Source organism: Stigmatopora nigra, chromosome 12 (genome assembly GCF_051989575.1).
Source record: "Stigmatopora nigra isolate UIUO_SnigA chromosome 12, RoL_Snig_1.1, whole genome shotgun sequence".
Lineage (NCBI taxonomy): Eukaryota > Metazoa > Chordata > Actinopteri > Syngnathiformes > Syngnathidae > Stigmatopora > Stigmatopora nigra.
This window is the reverse complement of record NC_135519.1, coordinates 862,042-868,289: the sequence shown is the minus strand read 5'-3', so window position 1 is coordinate 868,289 and position 6,248 is coordinate 862,042.

Sequence of the window (6,248 nt, the reverse complement as noted above, 5' to 3'; positions counted from 1 at the left end):
CCATCCTCCCTTCTTTCTTCCTTCTTTTCTATCGCCATCAAAGCTAATGATGAAAATCGAGCCTGTCCTGTCGTATTTCTGGCATAGTCCGTCTTGAAATTGGCTTTAAATCAACACAACATTATATTTGCTTGTGCAGCTCGATCCAAATACAGTTTGGTAGCTCTCTCAGTTAGCGCACTGAAAATAGCGGACAGACCCTTTTCCCAGCTGTAACAGGCTTGCTAGCTTCGGAGTTGACCGCCCTTACTTAATTATGTCCTTTTTTTCTGGAAAAGTCAGTCTTGAAAATAACTTTGGGAGCAAATCTGCAACCAAATCCATTTGTTTTCCTCCGCCGGCCATTGTGGGTGGAGTTTGTGATCTCTGGCTAGGTCACTTTGGCCCGCCTACTAGCCAATCATAGTTGGTGAAAGCAATGACGTATCCCTATGCCTGTGAAATGGCCTTGGTGTCATCAAATCGAATTATGATTGTTTAAAGCAACAGTCTTATCAATGCTTGTTTAATGCAGCAGAGCCCGCAGAACTGATTGTGAAGGCCTTGAGGCAGATTTCTGACCCTGGCAACAAGTAATGGCTGAAATGTGATTGGTTAAATGCTTCAATATGAAACCACACACCTGGAAGCAATGCAACCAGGGGGGAACACAATGAAAGGAAGCTAACAGACATTTCTTAGGGCAGCCGAGAAGGCCCTGAAGGCCCTGACGGCCCGCCACTGCTTGGACCATACCCTTGCTAACTAGGGGCATCAGGCAGGGCACACCCTGAATGGGTGGCCAGACAATTGCAGGGCACGAGCAGACGAATGACCATCCACGCTCATACTCATACCTTAGGGCAATTTATTGTATTCAACCAGCCTACCCTGCATGTTATTCGGATGTAACAGGAAACCGAAGTACCCGGACAAAGCCCATGCAAACCCAGGGAGAACATGCAAACTCCATAGAGTGAGGACCGGCCTGGAATCAAACCCTCGACTCCAGAACTGTGAGGCAGACGTGCTTGTTCAAGTTACTTTTCAAAAGTAAAGTTATTGTTACTTCTCTAAAAATTCATTCATTTTCTGAACTGCTTTATCCTCATTAAAGTCGTGGGGGTGCAGGAGCTTATCCCAGCTGAATTCGGGCCAGAGGCGGGGGACACCCTGAATTGGTGGCCAGCCAATCGCCGGGTACAAGGAGACAAAAAACAGCTAAATCCTGACACACAAAGTAATTAGTACGTAATTATATTGAATTTCCACCCTGAAAAGCCTCCACTCTCGGCGTGATTCGCACTTGCCAGAACATGTGGAGGAAGAGTTGTGACACACTCTGATGTCGCCATTGGGGTCACGTGGTTCACAGAGGCGCACTTCTAAACTGAAGCAGTCCAGCTATGTGCCCACCCGGCGGCGACATCAGAGTGTCCCAACTCTCTTTCTACATGGCTCTGAATGTGAGGCGTAAAGGGCTGGGAATTTTCGAATAAAAGTCAATCATATTTACTCACTTAGTGTCTCACAGATAAGACAATTCATTTGAATCACCTCAGAAACGCGGGTAATAAATAAAGGGCCGTTCCAGATTGAAAAAAATGTAAGGGATTATTTTTGGGGTAAGGGCAAGAAAAATGTTTCGTTATGTGACGTATCACATAACGGCGTTTGTTCCAACACTGGAATTTATATACAAACATTATTAATCCAAACGAAATGCCAGACCATTTGATGAATAATAATTTTCCATGTCTGAATCAATTGAGTTTATAAACGAAGCCGCCAGATTAAGTGACGTAGCGCAATTACATTGAACGGCCTGTTACAAGGGTACCGATTTTAATTAAAATGAGAAATTTGATTTAACTGTTATGACATTATTTTATTAGATACCTTTACATAGATCATAGACTGGAAATTTGACGTCCTTTGTGTATGTTTTCACGCCCAAAAGAAATTATTTATAAATGTAGATCTCCTAGCCATATCCGACTAAATAAATAAATAAAAACGCAGGAATTTGCCTCCAACCAATGTGGTTTTCTATGTTTTGTTGAAAATTTCAGCGTTCGTCATGACACCAAGATACGATTACACCCTGCAATTCACCTCGTGCAAATTGTTTGAGCCACACACGGCAGATCTCAATAGTGTACGTAAAAATGCCAATTATGCGCAGTGGCAAAAGTCCCGATTTTATTCCTGGTTCCGATATTGGAGTGACATGTCGGGGGTTCAACATGGAGTGACGAGGCGACAGAATCTGATATCTGGGTACTGGTGCATGTTAAATGTATGTTGCATCAATACCATTTCATTCACCAAATGTCCAGCTAAAACTTGTAGTTCGTTGAACCATATCAATATCAGTGCACACAGGAGCTCCGTGATTGTTTGTTTCCTTATTTTATCTGGTTCCTTATTATATCAAAGCACTTTCTCCATTGTTGGCCAAGTGGTTGAGGGCCGGCTTTACAATTCTGAGATTGAAGGGTCTATCCCAGGTTCGAACCTTCCTTTGTGAAGTTTGCGTATTTCCCCTAAGCTCGTGTGGGTTTTTCCTCTGGGTAACACTTTCCCGTCCCACATCCCGAAAACTTACATTTTAGGTTGGTTGAACACTCTAAATTGCCCCTAGATATGATTGTGTGCGTGAGTGGTCGTCTGTCTTCTTATGCCCAGCCATTGGCTGGCCACCAATTCACGGTGTCCCCCGCATAGTGCCCGTAGTTGGCTGCGATAGACTCCATCACCCCTCGCCTCTCATGTGAGAATAAGTGGTAATTACTTGTGTTGAAAAAATATCATATGTGCACTTTAATTTACTAACATTCTCCCAGCCTTTTTTTTTTTTAAACAAGACACCCTTTTTATTTAAGCGCCAGAGAATATTGACCTCTACTTGAACTACATGCACACAGAATTTACAATAATAGATACCCCTTCTTCATTAAATAAAAAAAAAAAACGTTTTTTTTAAACTAATTTTACTCTTTTTGTCTGATGAGCAGTTCCTGAAAATCCTGAACTATCCGATGGCAACATTTTCATCAAGATAATGTAGAAACTTAGAGGATGAATTTAATTAGTTTGGCCATGCCCATTTATTAGCAAAAATATTTGAAACATTTTTTTTCGATTGAAATAATTAGAAATGCAAATAATCAGATATTTCCCACATATTATAAAGAGGGGATGAGGCCGCTTCACATAGGATACGTTCCCTTGAGGACCGTAGTTGGTGACCCGTGCTCTATTTGTTTGACTTTTCTAACACACTTGAATCAAATAAATATGCTTGTTATCGGGATTCTGGAGAAATTTCTGGATTTAATAATTTGAGTCAGGTGAAATTGGGGAGGGAGCCTGGAGGGTACCTATGAGGACTGGAGTTTGTGAATATCAAAAGCAAAAGTATTTTCCATTCACAAAACCGCCAGCAGATGGAAGTGATGCGGCATTTAAGATATCTGGCCAACCCTGTTAGTGAGTTCACACGAACTAATGGAAATTGCGGCATTTTGGCACAACCAACAATTTTCTTTTTGTTCAATGAGTAAAAAGAAACAAAGACAGAACGATATCCACCACTGTTAAACGTTTATAATTATATATTGATAATTTTCAAAGAAACATAAATAGTAGCCTACAATACAGAAGAAACTCATTTTTTTTCTTCAATAGCAAAACTTTACTGTTAAACGTTTTTAATTATATATTGACAATTTTCAAAGAGACATAAATAGTGTAGCCTACAATACAGAAGAAACTCAATTAAAACATTTTCTTCAATAGCAAACATTTTATAAAGTGATGTATTCCAATCTGGAGCTTTCATTTACACTTCAGATTTCAGAAGTGGAGAATCCAGTCCTCGTGAGCCGCTGTGGGTGCAGATTTTTGTTTCAACTGATCCAACACAAAGAGTTTAACCAATGAGGTTTCTGCAGAAACAAGAGGCACCTAACTGCAATCCACTGATTGTACTTCTAAGATACCAGATTAGTAGAAAGGTTTCTTTTTATAAATTGGAACAAAAAACCCTGCACCGAGTGTGGCCCTTTCTGGAAAAGTTTGCCCACCTTTGCTTTAGAAGGTACACACCCATTCGTACTGAATAAAAAGTAGGAAGGAAATCTGCTAAAATGGTAGCTCACTTTTAACTGACACTCATGACCCCCTCTTCGAGTCATGTAAAAAAAACTTTTCTGTTGAAGTTTCTCCTACCGCATTCATGGCATCTTGAATTCTTTAGAACTTCTTAGCCCAGTTAAAGGGAACAAAAGAAAACAAATCGTATTGTTCTTTGAGGAAGTTTTGTTTTGTTTGCCACTTTTCATGGCATCTTTTTAGGGCATCTCTTTGGTCAGGATCCCAAGAAAGTCAATGGCTCCTTACATCCCAGTTTGACAAGTCAGGAGGATACATGCTAATCCCCTTAATCTAGCCTTTCTCTTACACACTGCCACAGGGAGAAAGGGGCCTCAGAGAGTAATCCTGTCGGAGAAACAATAGGATTAAGAGCTCAACCCTGTGAGTGACAATCATGCATCTAGTGACTGATCTGCAAAGCAGGCGCCCAACTACTGTTGTGAATGTGACTTTATTTTTGTTTGGCAGGTCTGACAAGGATTGAGGTGATATAGGGGAGGGATGCGTGGGATGTGACATGGGGAGTTTACTCCTTTGAGCGGCTGCTGGAGGTCTGACCGGCATGTGGTCTCCTGAGCATCATGGCCCTGGGATTGACTGGCAGGTGAAGTGTAAGGACCAGGTGGGCTTGGTAAGAGCGAGAGTTAAACCTTAGAGATGGACATGTATTTGTGAAGAGTACACAGCAGAATTGTTCAGAGAAAAAAAAACAGACAACATTTTGTTGCACTAGTGAAGACAACAATTTGACAACGGTCAAAATTTGCAACGTCTGTCCTCTGACTACAAATTGTCTTTAAACTTAAAGACAAAGTAATTTTTGTAGACCACACATATCATAGACCAGATGAAGCCGACAGGAACGCTATCCCACGAGATTATAGAGAAAATAGTTGCAAAGAATGGGAAAAAATAAAGGCAAAAAACCCATGTCAAAGCATCTTGGTGTTCCTGTAACTCCAGTTCCAGAAAATTTCTCATCTCATCTAATTTTCGAGACCATTTTATCCTCACTAGGGTCGCAGGGGGGGCTGGAGCCAACTCCTGGCCAGAGGCAGGGGACACCCTGAGTCAGTGGCCAGCCAATTGCAAGGCACAAGGAGACGGACAACTATCCACTCACACTAATACGTAGGGGCAATTTAGAGTGTCCAATCAGCCTTTTGAAATGTTGGAGGAAACCGGAGTACCTGGAGGAAACCCACTCAGGCCCGGGTAGAACATGCACACTCCAGGCAGATGGATATGACCTAGATTTGAACCCAGAACGCCAGAGCTGTGAGGCCGACACAAAACCCCTCACTCTGCCGGGCCGCTTCAGAAAATTTATAAAATTTTAAATTTAAGGGAATGGGCAGCCCGGCGGAAGAGTGGTTAGCATGTAGGGCTCACAGTTCTGGTCTCCTGGTTTCAAATCCAGCTAGGTCCTCCTGTGTGGAGTTCACCCTGTGTGGGCTTTCTCTGCGTAGTTCGGTTTTCTCCCACATTCCAAAAACGTTCATGTTAAACGGGTTGGGGACAATGAATTTTCCATAAGTATGATTCTGAGTGAGAATGTTGTCCATCTCCTTGTGCCCTGCGATCGGCTGGCCACCGATTCAGGGTCTGCCCTGCCTGAGGCCCGATGAAAGCAGGGATAGGCTCCTGCACCCCCTAGACCCTTGTGAGGCGAAGCAGTTCAGAAAATGAATGAATCTACAGGACTGTTGCCAATCTCCTTGGACGTGACCACAAAGGATATTACGAATTGAAGAGAAACAGTGACATCAGAGGGCAGAACAAGTGGAATCAAAATTAAAGGGGGACCCAAGTTACATCAGTGTCAGATATCAACGTCTTTTTTTAATCCAAAGTGGACTCCACAGAAAATGGCTATCTGAAAATGAATACGTACAAAGCAAGACAACTTTTTCAAAAATGGAAGTTGCTGCAGCACAAAGCTTTTGTGCCAATGTCCTTCGGAATGACGAGGCACACAACCGTTTAATTTTCACTTAGCAAAATGAAAGCAAGTACACTTCTTCTAGTTAGAAATATGGAGGAAACCCTATAATACTCTTGGGTTCTTTTACCACATTTTACGCAAGGTGCCTTCAATCTGTAATGTTTCA